At 37.4% G+C, this 21,813-nt stretch overlaps 1 protein-coding gene across 1 annotated transcript in view; it reads left to right on the top strand.

Moving 5' to 3' along the window:
* Positions 1-11,538: 11,538 nt before the first annotated feature.
* LOC122806115 (zinc finger protein 609-like) overlaps positions 11,539-21,813 on the top strand; it is a 576,531-nt gene continuing 566,256 nt past the window's right edge. Inside the window, exon 1 of the mRNA XM_044076353.1 lies at positions 11,539-12,007. The gene's annotated coding sequence lies outside the window, so the exon portion shown is untranslated. The remainder of the gene's footprint in view (positions 12,008-21,813) is intronic.

Raw genomic sequence — 21,813 nt, 5'->3', positions numbered from 1 at the left:
TTTCTGAAACTGCATATGCAGCCTGTAATTCTCTTCCAGCAGAAGCAAACTCAAATAAATACACCAAATTTAGACAAATTTAAAATTTCACCTAAAGAAAGAACATAAATATGCAGGTATAATACTGACAAAGGATAAATACATTGACTCACACCCTAACTCACTGATCGGTTTGAATACCAAGCTACAATAGCTAAATATATCATCTTCATAAATATGAATCCCCCACACTGCACATATAATTAAACAAGTATATTATGAGTGTTTCTTTATTAATAATGGGAAATCAGATTATTGTTGTATTTTTATTTACCTGTAGTAAAAATGCATACAAAAATGGGAAAATGGGTTGTGGATGGCTGGAGTCTATAGTATTATTATTATTATTATTAAATCCAGAGCTTTTGAACATGCTCCACTTAAAGAAATCCCAATCCCTCCGAGCTACACACTCTATGGAACTAAACCTTGTCACCACAATACCAAGTGAAATACTGAACAGCTAAACCAAATAAATCTGAACAAGGATATCAGGCAACGAAAACTCTTCTTTACCAGTTTTTATTATTAAGCGCTTTTCATCATACAAAGTTGGATGACTTCTTCAGATAAAAATAAAAATCACAAGTGCTTGCTATTTATATGTTTTCCTACCCCTTCCAGTTCAGTAACCTTCAGTTGGATTAAGTTAAATTAACTAATTAATTCAATAAGTCATTGTAACATTTAAAGGGGTACTTCATCAGCAGTTATAGCTCTAACTCACAGCTCAATGGATAGTGTACATACATACACTTGTAAATGCCTTAGTTTATCTTGTAAGGACATTGTATGACTTTTAAATGAAAATCCATCCTACTAAACATGCAAAAAATATATAAAAATATAAAAATACATGTTAAAACATCATTAGAAGATAAAAATCTAACAAAAAAATTTATAAAACACAGTTTTACTTTTACCCAATACTTCCTATGCAAAATTAACTCAAAAATCTGAAATCATCTCTTTAAGCTTCTAAGCTTCAAGAGACATGAAATGTTACAATGGTCATTAAGACCTGGTTCCATGAAGGCATTGGTTTTAAATTGCCATGATAGTTCTCGTTCTTCTAGAAGTAAACTAAAAGGGCCCCTTCTGCTGTCAATTTGTATCTGATCCAAGCCTATAAATTTAAAAGTATGGTTAGGGAAGGATAGAATATGCTTTACTAAAGCATTGTCTGCTTTCATTCTGGAGATAGCGTTAATATGTTCATATATTCTATCTCTCAGTCTCCTCTCTGTCTTCCCTATATAAAAACTTGTACAGTTTGAACACAAGGCTCCATACACTACTAGTTTGGAATTGCAATTAAATTTGTGATTTGATACATATGTCCTGTTATTTATCAAATGTTTACTACCTATCTTGATATATTTACAATAGTTACAATTCCCGCAGCCATAAGACCCTTTTACATTGCCTTTCTCCTTTGTTGGTTTACATTCTAATAGGGTCTTTAAGTTCTTACCCTTCCTAAATGTTACTTCGGGAGCTAAGCCAAGGACTGTGGAACATTTCCTATCGTAAAGGAGCATGTTCCAGTTTTTGTATAGAATATCCCTTATGATGTTACTTTCTATACTGAAAGTCATTATGTAACTAGTACTTCTATCTTTAGATGTAATCCTGCTATTATGATTACTTCCAGTGTTCATCTCCTTATTTAATCCCCCACATGGCTCTATGGTTATAACCTCTTCTACGATATTATAGGGGTCCTTTGCATTCAACAAGGGTGAAATAACCCCATTCTCTCTCTTAGTGTTGACCTCTTCCAGAATATTAGTTAAAAATGTCTTAGGGTAACCTCTATGGATGAACATTTCTTCTAATAACTTACATTCCTGTATATAATCCTCATCACGTGTAACCATACGAGCTGCCCTAATTACCTGTCCTTTTACAATAGCTTTTTTCTGTGCATTAGGATGGCTGCTCGTATAATGCAGAAAAGAGTTACAGTATGTCTCTTTTCTATGTATTTTTGCATAGAATTGTTTGTTCACCTTGTCTTTGACCAAAGTGATATCTAAATAATTGATTTTATTCTCATGGAACTCGAATGTAAATGACAGGAAATTAGTAGTGTTGTTTAAGTATTCTACCAAATCGAATCCTGTATTCTTATCCCCTTGAAGGCAGATGAAGATATCATCCAGGTATCGTGTATAATACACGATAATAGATGTAAATTGTTCCATATTTAAGAGGAAGTTACCCTCCCAGTAAGCCATGACTATGTTTGCAAAGCTGGCACCTACTGGGGACCCCATAGCCACTCCGCATTTTTGCAAATATAACTCTTTGTTGAATAAAAAGTAGTTGTTGGACAGAATGATGTCCAACAATGTTATAACTAAGTAAACCTCATTACTGGTAGCTCCTTTCTTAACCAGATATATATTCACCCATTCCAATCCTATGTCATGTGGGATTGAGGTATACAAGTCTACCACATCTATTGTTAGGAAATTGTAATCTTCCTTAAATTCTAATTCATTCACTTTCCTTAAGAAAGCCCACGAGTCCTTGCAAATTTGGGTTTCTTTAGCTAGATATTTTTTTTTAAATGTTATCTACTAGTTTTACGCTACCATATGTGATGGAATCCCTTCCATCTATAAGTGGTCTAAAAGGGGGGTTACACAAGTTTTTGTGGATTTTAGGTGTAGCAAAGAAGACAGGTATTTTGGGCCATTCTGTCTTTATATAGTTATACATATCTATATCAATGTATCCTTCTATGAAGAGATCGCTAAAATAGCCTTTAATTTGCTGGTACGCTCTATTCACTTCATTAATACTCGATTTCTTATATGCCTCTTTATCCAAAATTGCAGAGACTCTGTTATTATAATCACAGTAGTCGAATAAGGTTAACCCCCCTCCCTTGTCAGGTTTTATTGCTCTAACATTTAATGTCTTGAATAGTTGAAGGAAAGCTTTTTCATCTGGGGTAATGTTCGATGGTCTACTAGTACTGTTCAAGAATAAATTACTATTTTTGTTTGCCAGATTTCTTAAATCTAGTTCCATAATTGCTTCAAACAATTGGAGAGCTGGATGTAATGGAGGGTTATAGTCACTAGGGATATAATAAGTAGGTCTAACATATTCAGTATTACCTAATAACAGTTTCAAATTAAGCTTCCTGACAAATAGTTTCAAATCTTTGATGTTTTCCACCAAGTCCATGTGTTGGTTTGGTATAAAGTTATAGCCTTTAGATAGTAGTTCCACAAAACTGGGGTCAATATCCAAGCTTGAGAAATTGTAGATGGTAAAGTCGCCCCCCCTATTGTTGATAATTTTTGGTGATTCCGAGGTAATAATTACCTCCTTCGTTTGTTCAAGGGGCGCTTGTTGTTTTTTTGAAGACCTTGATTGTAAGGATTTGCCTTTGGAATAGCCCCTTGGTATGCATAATCAAAGTTGTCCAAAGAGTCCATGTTGTTATCATCTGGTCTCTCTCTGTTATTTCTCAAGCGGTTTGCCCATGTGCTATTATTTGAATCCTGAATATTCCTTTGGTTGGGAAGAGTCTTTCTGTTGTTATTTGTGCCTTCATCATTGTCTACCTCTCCACTAGGCCCATTGTCCATAATGATGGTATTGGAACTAAAAGGACTAGTTTGAGAAGGAGGTGGCTTGGGATAGGCTGTGCCGTTTGCATATGCCAAGCGATCTCTGTTCATCTTTTTAGTTTTATTTATTTTCAACCTGTCCAGCAATTGGTCTATAGTGGTAAATGACCTATCATATTCAAACTTATAGCGGGGAAAGTCTGAATTAGCTAGTATGTCCGCATTCAGTTGCTTAACTTCATTTGATAAGTCAGCTACTTGTAGTCCATAATGTTTTACCATCAGTTTTAACAAGCCTAACCCCTGTGTATCAAAGAAAGCCAGCAGTTCTTTATGAAAAAGAGAATTAGCTGTTAACCCCGTAGGGTAAACATGATAGCGCAATCCCTTTGGTATTAAGTTCTCATTGATGCACTCGTTTAAGTAATTTATTTCCAGTTGTAACTTTTTAATCTTCACCAGTTTGTTGTCCAGTAATTTCAATTTGTTTGTTAAACTAACTGAACTAACCTGAGTTTCATTGGCGTCTTCTGCCGAAAATCCCGTGTTGTTCCGGTGCTTCAGTTGCAATTTGCTGGTGTCTGTTAACCAAGTTTCAAAACCGGGAGTTCCCATAAGCTCTCCGACGCCTTCTCCTTCAATCGTTGTCACGGTTCTACTACCCCTGTAGTTAGAATCGTTGGAAGTATTAGGATTAAAGCCAGTTCCGTTACTTGCCCGGTTAGCGTTATGTGCACTACCTCCTTCTATGGGGAACCATGAGGACGCTGGGCTGGAGTAATATCCATATCCATGTTGTTACTGCTTAAAGGGAAAGCTGTATCTGATGCTATGCTAGATTCCAATCTAGCCGCCAAGTTGTCCACACGCTGTGAGAGAGCCAAAATGAGTGCCGTAAGGTTACATTCGTTATTGGAATTCGATGTTTGATCCAATAACGGCTGACTATTGTTGCTTTCCGTATCCATCATATTAACAGTTCGTAGAGAGTCAGGAGAAGTTTCTGCTGCCATGGAAATCACAGAACCACAAACCAAGTGAAATACTGAACAGCTAAACCAAATAAATCCGAACAAGGATACCAGGCAACGAAAACTCTTCTTTACCAGTTTTTATTATTAAGCGCTTTTCGTCATACAAAGTTGGATGACTTCTTCAGATAAAAATAAAAATCACAAGTGCTTGCTATTTATATGTTTTCCTACCCCTTCCAGTTCAGTAACCTTCAGTTGGATTAAGTTAAATTAACTAATTAATTCAATAAGTCATTGTAACATTTAAAGGGGTACTTCATCAGCAGTTATAGCTCTAACTCACAGCTCAATGGATAGTGTACATACATACACTTGTAAATGCCTTAGTTTATCTTGTAAGGACATTGTATGACTTTTAAATAAAAATCCATCCTACTAAACATGCAAAAAAAATATAAAAATATAAAAATACATGTTAAAACATCATTAGAAGATAAAAATCTAACAAAAAAATTTATGTGATTTCCATGGCAGCAGAAACTTCTCCTGACTCTCTACGAACTGTTAATATGATGGATACGGAAAGCAACAATAGTCAGCCGTTATTGGATCAAACATCGAATTCCAATAACGAATGTAACCTTACGGCACTCATTTTGGCTCTCTCACAGCGTGTGGACAACTTGGCGGCTAGATTGGAATCTAGCATAGCATCAGATACAGCTTTCCCTTTAAGCAGTAAGAACATGGATATGGATATTACTCCAGCCCAGCGTCCTCGTGGTTCCCCCATAGAAGGAGGTAGTGCACATAACGCTAACCGGGCGAGTAACGGAACTGGCTTTAATCCTAATACTTCCAACGATTCTAACTACAGGGGTAGTAGAACCGTGACAACAATTGAAGGAGAAGGCGTCGGAGAGCTTATGGGAACTCCCGGTTTTGAAACTTGGTTAACAGACACCAGCAAATTGCAACTGAAGCACCGGAACAACACGGGATTTTCGGCAGAAGACGCCAATGAAACTCAGGTTAGTTCAGTTAGTTTAACTAACAAATTGAAATTACTGGACAGCAAACTGGTGAAGATTAAAAAGTTACAACTGGAAATAAATTACTTAAACGAGTGCATCAATGAGAACTTAATACCAAAGGGATTGCACTATCATGTTTACCCTACGGGGTTAACAGCTAATTCTCTTTTTCATAAAGAACTGCTGGCTTTCTTTGATACACAGGGGTTAGGCTTGTTAAAACTGATGGTAAAACATTATGGACTACAAGTAGCTGACTTATCAAATGAAGTTAAGCAACTGAATGCGGACATACTAGCTAATTCAGACTTTCCCCGCTATAAGTTTGAATATGATAGGTCATTTACCACTATAGACCAATTGCTGGACAGGTTGAAAATAAATAAAACTAAAAAGATGAACAGAGATCGCTTGGCATATGCAAACGGCACAGCCTATCCCAAGCCACCTCCTTCTCAAACTAGTCCTTTTAGTTCCAATACCATCATTATGGACAATGGGCCTAGTGGAGAGGTAGACAATGATGAAGGCACAAATAACAACAGAAAGACTCTTCCCAACCAAAGGAATATTCAGGATTCAAATAATAGCACATGGGCAAACCGCTTGAGAAATAACAGAGAGAGACCAGATGATAACAGCATGGACTCTTTGGACAACTTTGATTATGCATACCAAGGGGCTATTCCAAAGGCAAATCCTTACAATCAAGGTCTTCAAAAAAACAACAAGCGCCCCTTGAACAAACGAAGGAGGTAATTATTACCTCGGAATTACCAAAAATTATCAACAATGGGGGGGCGACTTTACCATCTACAATTTCTCAAGCTTGGACATTGACCCCAGTTTTGTGGAACTACTATCTAAAGGCTATAACTTTATACCAAACCAACACATGGACTTGGTGGAAAACATCAAAGATTTGAAACTATTTGTCAGGAAGCTTAATTTGAAACTGTTATTAGGTAATACTGAATATGTTAGACCTACTTATTATATCCCTAGTGACTATAACCCTCCATTACATCCAGCTCTCCAATTGTTTGAAGCAATTATGGAACTAGATTTAAGAAATCTGGCAAACAAAAATAGTAATTTATTCTTGAACAATACTAGTAGACCATCGAACATTACCCCAGATGAAAAAGCTTTCCTTCAACTATTCAAGACATTAAATGTTAGAGCAATAAAACCTGACAAGGGAGGGGGGTTAACCTTATTCGACTACTGTGATTATAATAACAGAGTCTCTGCAATTTTGGACAAAGAGGCATATAAGAAATCGAGTATTAATGAAGTGAATAGAGCGTACCAGCAAATTAAAGGCTATTTTAGCGATCTCTTCATAGAAGGATACATTGATATAGATATGTATAACTATATAAAGACAGAATGGCCCAAAATACCTGTCTTCTTTGCTACACCTAAAATCCACAAAAACTTGTGTAACCCCCCTTTTAGACCACTTATAGATGGAAGGGATTCCATCACATATGGTAGCGCAAAACTAGTAGATAACATTTTAAAAAAATATCTAGCTAAAGAAACCCAAATTTGCAAGGACTCGTGGGCTTTCTTAAGGAAAGTGAATGAATTAGAATTTAAGGAAGATTACAATTTCCTAACAATAGATGTGGTAGACTTGCATACCTCAATCCCACATGACATAGGATTGGAATGGGTGAATATATATCTGGTTAAGAAAGGAGCTACCAGTAATGAGGTTTACTTAGTTACAACATTGTTGGACATCATTCTGTCCAACAACTACTTTTTATTCAACAAACAGTTATATTTGCAAAAATGCGGAGTGGCTATGGGGTCCCCAGTAGGTGCCAGCTTTGCAAACATAGTCATGGCTTACTGGGAGGGTAACTTCCTCTTAAATATGGAACAATTTACATCTATTATCGTGTATTATACACGATACCTGGATGATATCTTCATCTGCCTTCAAGGGGATAAGAATACAGGATTAGATTTGGTAGAATACTTAAACAACACTACTAATTTCCTGTCATTTACATTCGAGTTCCATGAGAATAAAATCAATTATTTAGATATCACTTTGGTCAAAGACAAGGTGAACAAACAATTCTATGCAAAAATACATAGAAAAGAGACATACTGTAACTCTTTTCTGCATTATACGAGCAGCCATCCTAATGCACAGAAAAAAGCTATTGTAAAAGGACAGGTAATTAGGGCAGCTCGTATGGTTACACGTGATGAGGATTATATACAGGAATGTAAGTTATTAGAAGAAATGTTCATCCATAGAGGTTACCCTAAGACATTTTTAACTAATATTCTGGAAGAGGTCAACACTAAGAGAGAGAATGGGGTTATTTCACCCTTGTTGAATGCAAAGGACCCCAATAATATCGTAGAAGAGGTTATAACCATAGAGCCATGTGGGGGATTAAATAAGGAGATGAACACTGGAAGTAATCATAATAGCAGGATTACATCTAAAGATAGAAGTACTAGTTACATAATGACTTTCAGTATAGAAAGTAACATCATAAGGGATATTCTATACAAAAACTGGAACATGCTCCTTTACGATAGGAAATGTTCCACAGTCCTTGGCTTAGCTCCCAAGTAACATTTAGGAAGGGTAAGAACTTAAAGACCCTATTAGAATGTAAACCAACAAAGGAGAAAGGCAATGTAAAAGGGTCTTATGGCTGCGGGAATTGTAACTATTGTAAATATATCAAGATAGGTAGTAAACATTTGATAAATAACAGGACATATGTATCAAATCACAAATTTAATTGCAATTCCAAACTAGTAGTGTATGGAGCCTTGTGTTCAAACTGTACAAGTTTTTATATAGGGAAGACAGAGAGGAGACTGAGAGATAGAATATACGAACATATTAACGCTATCTCCAGAATGAAAGCAGACAATGCTTTAGTAAAGCATATTCTATCCTTCCCTAACCATACTTTTAAATTTATAGGCTTGGATCAGATACAAATTGACAGCAGAAGGGGCCCTTTTAGTTTACTTCTAGAAGAACGAGAACTATCATGGCAATTTAAAACCAATGCCTTCATGGAACCAGGTCTTAATGACCATTGTAACATTTCATGTCTCTTGAAGCTTAGAAGCTTAAAGAGATGATTTCAGATTTTTGAGTTAATTTTGCATAGGAAGTATTGGGTAAAAGTAAAACTGTGTTTTATAAATTTTTTGTTAGATTTTTATCTTCTAATGATGTTTTAACATGTATTTTTATATTTTTATATATTTTTTGCATGTTTAGTAGGATGGATTTTTATTTAAAAGTCATGCAATGTCCTTAGAAGATAAACTAAGGCATTTACAAGTGTATGTATGTACACTATCCATTGAGCTGTGAGTTAGAGCTATAACTGCTGATGAAGTACCCCTTTAAATGTTACAATGACTTATTGAATTAATTAGTTAATTTAACTTAATCCAACTGAAGGTTACTGAACTGGAAGGGGTAGGAAAACATATAAATAGCAAGCACTTGTGATTTTTATTTTTATCTGAAGAAGTCATCCAACTTTGTATGACGAAAAGCGCTTAATAATAAAAACTGGTAAAGAAGAGTTTTCGTTGCCTGGTATCCTTGTTCGGATTTATCTTGTCACCACAATAAACAGAACATGCTGGAGGGATAGATTCCTGTCTCAGAGACTTCCCATACTCTGGAACAAACTACCTATCTATAGCAAACAAAGCTCCTCATTAGCACTCTTCAAGAAAAATCCTGATGATTGCATGGGAGATAGGAAATTCACCCCGGGGATCACTTCTGTGGCTCTGCTCGACAGTGGCAAAGGAAAATAATTTTCTTGGGTGACGAAAGCCAGGGTACCTTTTGGCTACGCTTATATAGGCCCTAGGGCCAATAGCCTAGTACCTACCTATGAACCTATTACTATTATCATCATCTTCATCATCACCATCATCCAAATAAATAAATAAGGATGTCCCAAGGTGACTGTGTATGCAATTATCTTCAGTTCTCTGTCACCGTAATGAATAATAATTAATTACACACACTTAGAATAAAATGTTTTCAAAGGGCTTTTAGGCATTTCAGTGTGTATTACTTTATTTAATTAATTTGTTTTCTATTTGATTGTTTAATACTGTTAAGGACCATGGTAGTCAGAGTCTGTCCTGACACCACTTAGAGGCAGGATGCCAGTCCACTGCAGGACACACAAACACACACACAATACTTGTAGATCATGTTTTAGATCTTAGGTGCTTGTTAATACAGTACCATATACACTTAATAGAAAAAACTTCTTATAAGTGAAATCTAATGCTTTCTTATTAACTTACCAAGGATAGCATGGTGGCTCGGTAGACACACACACTACATGCAAATTACTTGTAGGTGCTTGCTAATCCTTCTACTTAAATTAAACATACTTACTCTTATAAGTGAAACCTGTTGCTTTTTTGCTAACATGTGAGGGACAGCATGGTGGCTCAACACTCAACAGAATGAATATTTACATCCACCACAAAAAGCACGCACGTGTGTGCGTGTGTGTAAACTACGGTTGGGAACTGACGTGTCTAGAAATGGCCCACTTTCCTAGTAAACAAAGCAATAGTAACATTAAATGCGCCTGTACACGTCTCAAGATTTTTATTTTCATCTGGCTGGCAGACTTGAACTTTCATGTCACTCAGTGTTGCATGCAAGTGTATTGTAACTTCATTATGAGGAAAGTTCTTTATTTTGGACCTTAAAAACGTTATGCTCCTCGACGTTCCACTAGGGTTGCCACCTTTTCAAATGCCCAAAGTGGGAAAGTTTTTGTACAAACGTCAGACTTTGCAAGGCAAAACATACCCACGGCCATTATGAAGGACAGAACTTCACTTTTTTCCCTAAATAAATGCTTATTCTTGTAACATTTTAGTTGCTTATTCTGTTTCTTATAACATGTAGGTGTTTCAGAAACAGAATAACTGTTTTATGCAACTATTACATTAAATATAGGAAATATGTTTGTCCTAATATCTGAGGACATTTGCAAATTTTTCAATTTTTTATGCAGGACACAGCTGCCCAAAGAGGGACCGTCCCTCGCAAAGTGGGACAGGTGGTAACCCTACGTTCCACAATGAAAGAGTATGTCACACATTCAGTTAGGACTTGTACTAATTTATATCAAGGGTGTAGCTATACTCGGTGTACTCAAATGAGTATTTTTTTTCTGAGCATCTCTTGGAAACTTCAACAGTCAAAAATAATGGTTAGAATTGTGCAAATTAATATTTGAGCACAGAAGTATATAAAATGCCGGTGTGCTGTGTGAAATGAATACAGCTCTAAAAATAGTTTTTATGAGAATAAATGCTAACAGTTGAAAATGATGTGTCGCATTCATATATGTATTGGGGTTACTTTGAGGGTTGAGTAAATTTTTAAAATACTAAGTGGGTAGTAGGGGCAACAACATGAGGTTTCAGTACAACATGTTGATTTATGGCTACACCCCTGATTGATATCAATGGTACATAGACATGGATCGTATTAATTTATTGAAAAGAAATGGTTAAAAGTAAAAAAGCAGCAAGTTTTAACCTTCCTAAATTGAAGTTAATAGTGAGTGTTCCGCATTTTGCCCATTTGCTTCTTCCACATTATTAAGGGTAGCGTGCCTCATTCTGGAGATGGAAGATTGACAGCCATGCCATTTACTGTGGAGAATACGAACGGAATGAGTGGTGTCGGCCTGCTCAGAAAGTTTGTCAGCTCAGATGACAGTAGTGAGGATGCCAGATTCTGCCAGCCAGAAAATCTGGTCCGGGGTTTTCACTTTACCAAGGTTAGTAAGAGTGCAAGCGCGAGACTCCAGATCCAGACCTCCGTTTCTTGAGATCTGTTGTCCGGGATATTGGTGGAACCACAACATTGGTTGGTTACATTGTAGTGAGTACCGGAGACGTAGTAACGGAGCGATGCTTACGGATTTTTTACGGAGACGACTGTAACGGACTGTGGAGCTATATTCTATGGGTTTTCAGATTTGTATATTTGCGGTGTCGGCGGTTGGAATTAAGGCCAGGGAACCAGGGGGCAGGCAGTTTCAGCCGGGGCCCAGCCAGGGGAATCCCAGCGTGTGATGGCCCAGGTCCAGCGATCCTCTGTCCTGCCCTCCTTTCGGCTATTGGATCACTAGGGCCGGCCGGCGGGACTGTTGTGTTGTCTTGGGATATTTACACTGTGCTTCTGAATACTGGTGCGTTGGAAAGGAGCTGTTTTATTTTCTGTGAACACTGTATGTTGCCTGGGTGTGGGGGACCCGTGGAATGCTGTTGGTTCCCATGAGTCTGCCCGTGTGGAATAAACTCGTCGATCGAGGTAAGAAAACAGTTATTTGTTTTTCATTCTCCGTTGTTGGCTATACCGTTGCAGTTGCACAGCTCTGACTGCGAGGTCTGCTTCCCACTTGGCCAGTTTCTTTTGGCGCTGTTGGATATTGACAAGGCGAATTGCACGTTGGCAGCTTGGGAACCTTTTGTCTGGGACTCTCTCGGAACCCCCCTCCCCCATAACAAATGCAGACTACCGTGGGAAGCGGAATTTACCAAAAGACACAACCTGTCATGCACCATGATTGAAATCTTGACATTAGTGCTATGTGAATAATATTGATTTCTATGTGTATTTTTCCTCTTAAGACCTTACACTTCTGACGTATGTCATGGTGTTGCTGTGGTCATTGGTGCTTAGTAAGCACATATATTGCATTGAGTGTTTCCATTCTCTTACACCTTTATTTTGGTGCTGTAAATTGGAGGGTAGTTTTCCTTCCTCAGCTTGTTTAACGTTTCTTTTGACATGACAGATTTCAGGTTTGCTGTCTGACTGTGTACGTGTATATGCATGTGCTACTATGCGTATTTTTTAGTATGTATGATGAGGTGGGTGTGTATAAACATAAGCTACCCAGTGTGTGAAAGCTGGTGGTTTAGTATTAGTCACACTATGTTTGTAATGTAAACTGCATGCTGTCACAAGTATACCTCATGTGCTGGTTTGGACTTTTATTTTCTGAAACTGTCTAAATGGGGAAAATATCTGTTGAAAGCCCGATTGTTTTTGACCAGGGGTGGTCGTGGCCTTTGTTTTAAGTCAAGGAGAGTTCACACAAGTACACTATTCGCCAGATGGTAGCAGATTTTTCATGTGTGACAGCAGCAACCCCCCCCCCCCCCAGAAAAAAATGCCAGACAAGACTACAGATTCACCTTACCTGATGGTATGTGTGCCCAGCAGAGGACAAAAGAACAAGTAAGCTTTGGCTATTAATATGGGCTGGTACCCTGATGATGGCAAGGCCTTGTTTAATACTAGTGTCTTGAACAACTGCATTTGTTTTTTTTTGTTTGAAACCGTAAGCTACAAGGTTTTGGTCTGCATATTGGCCAGAGTAATATTTTAGTTTATCTGTTAGCTTTTAATTGATTTTTGTTAATTAAAACTTGAAAGCTATGTTCTTGATGGTTTGTCCTATATTAAAAAACAAAATTAGACAGTTGTTTAGGGGAAGCCTGCATATTATTTTACAATGGTGACCATCTTTTTTGCATATTTGCCTTTAGCAACTGATTTATATTTTGCTGTTTTTAAGTTAATTTTCTCATTTTTTATTATTGCTGGATATTGATATAATGTACTCTAATGCATGTGCTTGCACCCATACACAGATTTAATTTAGTATATGTTTTAGTGCGTTATTTAATTCTGGGAGTGTTACATATTGCATAGTAATTCTAGTCTGTTCATTCAGGTAGCTTCCTAGCGAGCTTCTTTATTATTGGTGTTTTTGTGTAGTAGAATACTTCTATTTTTTTTTTTTTTTTTTTTTTTGCACCTTATAAGTATGTCTGCTTCCAGTTAGTGATGGTCAGGTACATTAATTTAGTATTCAGGGACTTCCTGTGAATGACTGAATATATGCAGTATAAATAAGGGGTTCTAGCATTTCTTTGTGTGTGTGTGTGTGTGTGTGTGTGTGTGTGTGTGTGTATATATATATATATATATATATATATATATATATATATATATATATATATATATATATATATATATATAGCCATTTTTATTGAAGTAGTATTAAGCAAGTACCATGTGTATGGTGCTCTGGGAAGGAGGAGGCGTGTCCGGTTTGCCACCAGTTGCAGAATCTAAAGTTTGTTTCGCTCCACATGGAGTAGATATGACAGACAGCTGTGATTTGTGATGGTGTTTTTTAATGTAGTAGATATGTAGAGTTCACAGAAACTACTTAATGGGCAGTACTGCATTTCCACATTTAAGGGAGGATGCAAAGTTTTGACAGTTGGTAATGTTTTCAGCAAATAAGGACTGCTTGAGAAATCGATCCAGGAACAATCCTATTTTGTAATGTGTCGAAGAAGCAGGGCATATTAAAAAGAAAGGAGCTTATCACCCCTACCATGGTATGTTTGATAGTTTGTCACCTAAATATTTGAGAGAGAGAATTTTTTTGAAAGATAAAATTTGACTCTGAATAATTGTGTTTAGTAACTAGGAGACTATTGTATTTTTTAGCATATGCAGAAAAATACTACGACTGTTTTAATTGTAAAGTAACAGAAAAGTGGAAAAAAGAAATTTTATTAAGGATACAGGTTTTCATTCCCTATGTGGCTGTGTATTTTCCAGATCTGAACTGTAAAAGTTTCTGGCTTTATAGACGACCTACAATGTATCAGTGAGATGCAACATTTTCGGTTGTTTCTGTGTTGTGGTTATGGTTATGATGGAAAGTGCTGTAGTTCCTAACTTTTGTAGTAGGAATTATGGCACAAGACTGGACACAGTGGCATGGCAGGAAGAGAAAAAGTAGTGGGGGAGTGATGGAGAGAGCTCCCCCTAGAGGGGCAAAATTATTGATTACAACGTGTGTAGTAGCTAGGTATTCAGCAAGTGAGTCATAGTACGTATGCACTTAATTAATTATTTATGAATTTAATTATTTATATAAGTATTTCATTTAAGCAAAAAATAAATAAACATTTGTTAACTGAGTTGGTCCAACTAAGCCAAGGCCCATTTTCTGTGGAGAACGAGGAGAAAAGCTCCAAACAATATACAGACATGCAGAAAAAATTATATACAAATATACAGTGCTCAAAAATGTACAATGGCATAATGTACAGCTATAAAAAGTAGTTCACTGCACAATGATCATTAAAGAAATATAATATCCATTTAGATGAAAGGCCGCAGAAAAACCTCACAAAGAGGATTACCGGCCTCAAACAGATGCCCTACGCAGACCGTCCCAAAAAAACTCCAGCTTTACTCAGTCACATATCGCCTACTCAGAGGTGATCTCTGCCTAACATACAAAGCTATGTCAAACCCAGAGCTGTTGGACATGCTCCACTTAAAGAAATCCCAATCCCTCCGAGCTACACGCTCTAGGGACCTAGACCTTGTCACCACAATAAACAGAACATGTCGGAGGGATAGATTCCTGTCCCAGAGACTTCCCATACTCTGGAATAAACTACCTGTCTGTATCAAACAAAGCTCCTCATTAGCACTCTTCAAGAAAAATCTTGATGAAGTGATGGGAAATAGGAAATTCACCCTGAAGATCATCTCTGTGGCTCTGCTCAACAGTGGCACAGGAAAATAATTTTCTTGGGTGGCAGAAGCCAGGGTACCTTTTTGGCTGGGCTTGTATAGGCCCCAGGGCCAATAGCCTAGTACCTACCTATGAAATTGCATTACAGTGAGAATATGACAAAAAGAGTTGATAGTTGTAGTAGAGTAAGGGGTGAGTGGAGTATAAGGTGGAAAATGAGGTATTTGTTTTATGGGGGCTTGGCATGGGCAGGACCAAATCTTTTAAAGATGGTGCGTTATCCCTCTTTTAAACTGTTTTTTTTTGGGGAATATGTTTATACTGAGGGGGGGATGAATTCCAGATGTGAGCTACTGAGTACTTATGCAGGGACTTTCCGGCGTTCTTTTGGGGCTTGTATATGTCAAGAAGCTGTGTATTTGTCAGTCGTGCGAAGGTGTCAGATGAGAGTGTAGTTTGTTGTTAGTGGGTGACCATTTCCTTGTATAAGGGCAGTAAAAGAACTAGCTTCAAACACAAAAATTAAAGGCTAAAAATAATTTGATAAAATAATTGTCTGGGGTGCTGTGTGATTTTTGTTTATACTGCTAACTTTCTAATTAGTATGTTATAGATTTAGTGTATTTGCTTCAGCTAAAATTAATTCCATATTTGCCACAAACTTATAGTTATGTTGGAGGAAGTGACAGTCCACGAACTTTGTGTACAAATCAAAATTTGTATCAGCTTCCCTGGAATGTGGCAGAAGTTTTCATTTACAGTTGTACACAATTTCAGAAATGATGTCTACATTCTTGAACATTTTATTTCAAAGTATGCAAAACTGTTGAAACATTTTTCATTAATTATGCAAAACTGTTGAAACATTTTTCATTAATTAAACTGTGCTGCAAATATCATAGCCATATTTCCCATATAATACTTCAGGTTGTTGTCGGTCATGTGGTTTAGAACTCAGGCTTGTGTGCAAATTTCCTGTCCTTTACAACCCTATTGTGTGGGAGCAGGCTGTCCATGTGTACTGTTGATTACCTGGGCTCAAGAACAGATTGGTGCTTGGAGGTCTGATTGTGGTGGGAAGGCTCAAGTTGCTGAGAATAAGGCATATTTCTCTTCACGCTGGTAAGGGTTTTGTTGCTACAGTGATGGTGGTCTAAACTAGGCCAGTTAAAAACAGCACAGCAGGTATGTTAGGGTGGCTGGCTGTGAGCTCACTTTTGCATCATGATGCTATTGTATGGAGTTTTTTTTTTTTTTGGGGGGGGGTCTTCTGCCTGAGAGTGTGGTCCCTTCCCTTCTCTTTCAGCATGTAGGCCACAGAAGGTATGGTGGATGGCAGAGTTCCTGATTCTGGGTACTTGAAGTGATGGGCATTTTACCATTTAAGATTGTATAGGTAGGTTAGGACAGTATGGGCTGTGTGAGAAAGTAATTATTTATTAATTTAAAAAATCCCATTCATCATGCATTCTTGCTCACTTTAAATATTTAAGTGTGCAACTTTTATTTTTCCCCCAGGAAGTAAATTGTGCCTATTTTACCCTGGCTGAACCTTAAACCAATTCCTTTGTTTGTTTTTTGAAATAATCCTATCTAGGTTTCATTTTGTGTAAGGCATCTCTGGTATCCCTTTGTACTTAACTTTCAAAGAATAAACTTTTTTTAAGAGTTACTTCTGTTATAATTTCAAAAGAATTTAAATTCACCATGATTAGGAAAACAAACTAAGCCTTGAACTTTTTATCATTTTTTTTTATTTTGGGTACCTTCTTTGCATGCTTGCACTATCTAGCTATTTATTTGTTAACTCATGCAATCATCATGTATGCAGTAACACTTTCCTATTCTTAATAAGAGGAAGGTACACAAGCATGGTTACAGCTTTGTAATGTGATTGTGGAATGATATACACACACGGACTTAGAGTTTACTGACAGACATTGTGCTTCAAAAAAGTAAATCCAATATGTGTTGTATGTACGTATATGCATTATGCACATGAAGTTTACAAAGTAAGAAAAAGCAAGTAGGACATAGTCATGGGGTAGGAGAGATGAACACGAAAATAATTGCTAGTAATGAGGTAATAGAAATGTGCATGCATATAGTTGTTTTCTCTAATTTGCCATGCCATCTTGGTGGAGTAGAGTGGAACTTTGCATAAAACTTTGGATTACTGTAGTTTCTAGAGAAGAGGCAGTGTTGTTATTTTTGATGAAGTCTCATCGTGGCTTCGCTTTTGACCTAGTGCCTATTGTGTGATTTATTAATTGTAGAACATTTCAGTACAACAGATGAATACCTAACATTTTGACTGATAGTTTTGGTTAACTGATATCCAGCTATATGCATTGACTGTTTTATTCCAAAGATTTACATTTTACATTGTCATTCTTTATAACGGTAATGGAAGTATTCTTTATGCATTTTGCAGACTTTGCTGAAGACTTAGTGCATCTACCAATTCTGCTTTCACTCACTAACATTTAATTTGACAAAAGCAGGGATTGTCTGAGATTTTAGAGTGGAGAACTTTTGCACCAGAACTTGTTAAGGTCATATCACTGGGAACCAAGAACATCAAGGTGTGTGTGTGTTGTGTATTTTTATATATATATATATATATATATATATATATATATAATGTGTGTATTATATATATATATATATATATATATATATATATATATATATATATATAAAAGAAACAACTCAAGGTGTAGTACTGGTTGGAGGGATTATGTCTTAATTGGTACACCCACAAAAACACAATTCCTGCTGTCCTCTCACTGAAACAAGTTAAGAGCAGCAGTGTTTTTGTTCAGTTTTCTGAGTGTGTATGCTAGAAATTAACAGAAGAAAAAATCAACAGTATTACTAGTGTACATTTGTGGTGATATTTGGGTGGGCTATGCAGAATTATTGTACGCAGTCTTGAGTTACTGAGCCACAAAAATGCTCACTAGTTTTAGAAATGTGGTTTGCTTTGATGAACAGGTGAGTACTGGGTTAATGAAGCTTGTTTATAATTTGCGATCTGAAGAACATTGTATCCTAAAATAGTATTGGAAGTCAAGTACAGGCATAGAACGTTTACATCATGAAACTTGTGTGATACAATGTGGACAACATAAGTAATAAAATAAATTAAATTATATTTAGAGGTCCCAAGTGTGGTTATGTATTGTTGTATTAAGCATTAGTGTGTTGTATAATTGTAAGAAACCAGGTACAAGATTGAATGGTTTTGCAGAATACTTGACATCCTATAAGACTTGTGCTATATGTCATTGTTAAGCCTGGATTACAAGGAAATTAACAGTTTCCAAAAGAGTTCAAGATTGGTGGTTTGAGGGTAGAAACTAGCAAAGAAGTGGGCCTTGCTGTATGTAACCATGTACAGGTGTTCTCCAACACATGTGACGAATAGAAAGTTAGATACGTCTGAGCCATTTTATCAAGTCTGGGTTACTGACAATAACATTCTGATGTTTGTTTGCAATGGTACAATCCACAAGAGTAGGTGCGGCCTCCTAAGTTAATGGTAGCCCTCATCTACATTTTTGGTAGGTAGAAGTGCCTCTTCCTTTAGGTATCCGGACACACACTGGCACATCGAAAATGGTACGTGAAACAGATTTAATATTAAAAAATAGAAAGTCAGAACAGCTGGTGCTTCAAGTTGTACAGTAAGTCCTTGTAAGAGTCTGTAAATCTTGACTTTGTATGGTCTCTGCTGACTATTGTGACAATTTTTTATCTAATTTAAAAGGTATGTATATGGAACTAAAATTCTGGGACATAACTTTGTAGTTCTGTTTCTCTTGCAAACAGGGTTTTGCTTTTATTGCGTAGACCTTCTCATTTAAAAAGTTCTAAAGTTGTCAACATTTTGCTTTAAACAAAGGGTTTCAAACTCAAGTAACGAATAGTGCTAAATGTTGGATTACACTTCTAGGCTTATAAAGGCCCTGGTGGTCATTAGCCTATATACCAATGAACTTATGACTAGCAAACTCGGACAAGGGACAAAATCTCCAAGACAAAAAAAATGCAGGCAGTGTAGCTAGAAAAGTAGCATAGGCAATTCCGTTATCTGTAGTTATTCAAGCCTGAGGGCTGCTAGAGATCTATGGGCAGTGAGTTTGGGATCCCTGCTTTAAACGCTCCTGATGCTGTTGAGGTGTAGCTGTCATAGTGCCATTTTGGTAATGTTTTGTTTTTTAAGAGTAGCATACAGACTGCAGTGTACAGCAAAATTATTTTTCCTTCTTGGTGTTAGCAACCTGACTGAGAACTCAAGTGAAGTGAAGCTTGAAGAGAGGTTTTTATTGGGTCACCATACAGAAAATAACCTTGTTGCTCAGACTATCCTATGCATATTTTTTGTAAATTTATGGATTTTTATTTTCTAATCTGTTAGCTTTGTGAAAGGATTTTAATTGCTGTAAGTTGGACAGGATTTTTATTCATGTGTATGCTTCTTGGCCCCACACTTGCTAACCATCGTGCCTCCCCCTATTGGAAATGTACTAGTGAGAATCCCTCTCTAAGCCCACCAGGTTCAGAGCGGTTGAGTGTGGGCCATCATTTAAGCAGCCATGAGAGCTGCTTGTGTCCTTATCTGCAATATGGGTATGAGGACATTTTACTTATTAGCTTAATCCCCCCCCCCTTGGGCTGAGAAAAGTGTGCCTCTTGTTACTGCAGGTACCAGAAAGTCACCCGTCACAGCTGCATGTTCATGTGCACTTGCTCAATAAAGGCTACAGTTCATCAGTGGTTTGAGGAAGCATGCATTCCCCGATTGTTGTTGGCCTGCCTGTTTTTCTTAAGCGCTTTTACAACCTGTGACCAATCCCCCTCCCGTAAGCTAGGCATTCCCATTCTGCTGGCCAACACTGTCAAACACTTGAGCTACTAATCAGACTTGGGTCATCTGGGGGCTCTAGAGTCAGTCTTATCCCTGTGTGTCACTGGAGCTGGAGGTATGTCCGACAGGAATTTGACTTTACTAATTCCTTGTGTCAACTGCCAAGAGATTATTGCATTTCTTTAAACCTGGAGTGCAGTTCATATAAGGCTACTAGGCTAATGACCATAGAGCCCTTACAAGCCTAACCATATTTATCCTGAGTTGCCCCAATTGTCGGTTGTTAGGTGTGAGAAGTTTGCAGAGGTAAGGGTCTATGATAGTTAATACCAACTTCCTCTGTCCAAGAGGGACATGGGTGCCACCACAGGAGTGAATTTGTGGTCATCCATGCATTGAGCTAGGTTGAGTTTGAAGAGGGTTAGGTAGGAGCTCTGTTTCACTTGAAATGGATGCTTGTTCTAGAGAAGTGTCAGTCTCTGGGAGATGTATCTGTGTCTCCAGCATGACCTGTTCATGTCAGAAGCTAGGATAAGATCCCTGGAGCAAGTGACCCTTGTGGAGTTTCATTTACAAATGTGTAACTTTTCCATCAGGGCTGGGTCAGAGACTGCCCTGTAAGCCAGGTACAGGTCACCCCTTAGCAACCTGTAGGAGACAGAATACAGTGACAGTTCTTTCAGTCTTTCTGTGTAAGACTTGTTTTGTGTACCTTGCAATTTAATGGTCTCTCCAGTTGTTGCAGGAGTCTGGTGAGGTACTTTAAAAGGGAGAATTGTACTCAATTATTGGTCTAGAGGACTGAGAATTATAGAATTATAACATCCTTAGATCTAGATGTGATGCCATTTACTTATAAGATGTGCCACATAGAAGAATTTCCTTACAACTGTGGATACGTGATGGACGAAGTTCAGATTGCTATCAACCTAAGTACCCAGATCACGTACCAGTGGGTCTACAGTTGGTAGGGGGTGCTATCTATAATGTAATTAGCAGAGGTGTCAGCTTTCCCAAAGGAAATAATAATTTATTTTTTTTTGTAATTAGCTTTAATTTGTGGCTTTGGCATCAGTCATTTGTCTGCATTAACCTTGTCTGCAGTATATTAACATTGTTGGGGAAGGGGGGAACTCAGTGATTGCTCCCAATTTGTAATAGTCAGCGAGCTTAGTCAGCCACAGGCCATCCAAGTTTGCCTGGACTTCTGAGAAATAAATTCCAAACAGTAAGGGGCCCAGCATAGAACCTTGTGGTACACCACTGATGACTGGTCATTTGCTAGAGGTGGAGTCACTCAACTTGACAGTATGTGTCCTGTTGGTGAGCGATTTTTGACTACCCATCTGGTATTGTAGGGGTTAATTCACAATTGTGAGAGTTTCTTTATAATACCTGAGTGGGAGATTGTGTCAGATGCCTAGGCTAGGTCAAGATAGTCGGTATGCACTGTCTTTCCCACATCCAGGGCCTTGGTGACTTTCTCAAAGTATTCAGCCATGATTAACAAGCATGATTAACAAGCATGATCTACCTTTAACGAATCCGAACTGGGTTGGGTCCAGAGTTTATCTATGTCCTTGTTAATAAGATCCATAATGATTCAAGCTTATGGGCCTATAATTCTTGGGGTCAGTTGATGGTCCCCCTTTGTGCAGAGGGATTGCT

Source organism: Protopterus annectens, chromosome 7.part0 (assembly GCF_019279795.1).
Source record: "Protopterus annectens isolate FY-2018-M chromosome 7.part0, PAN1.0, whole genome shotgun sequence".
Classification (NCBI taxonomy): domain Eukaryota; kingdom Metazoa; phylum Chordata; order Ceratodontiformes; family Protopteridae; genus Protopterus; species Protopterus annectens.
The sequence above is the reverse complement of the archived record's forward strand: the minus strand, read 5'-3'. Positions and strand labels throughout refer to the sequence as shown.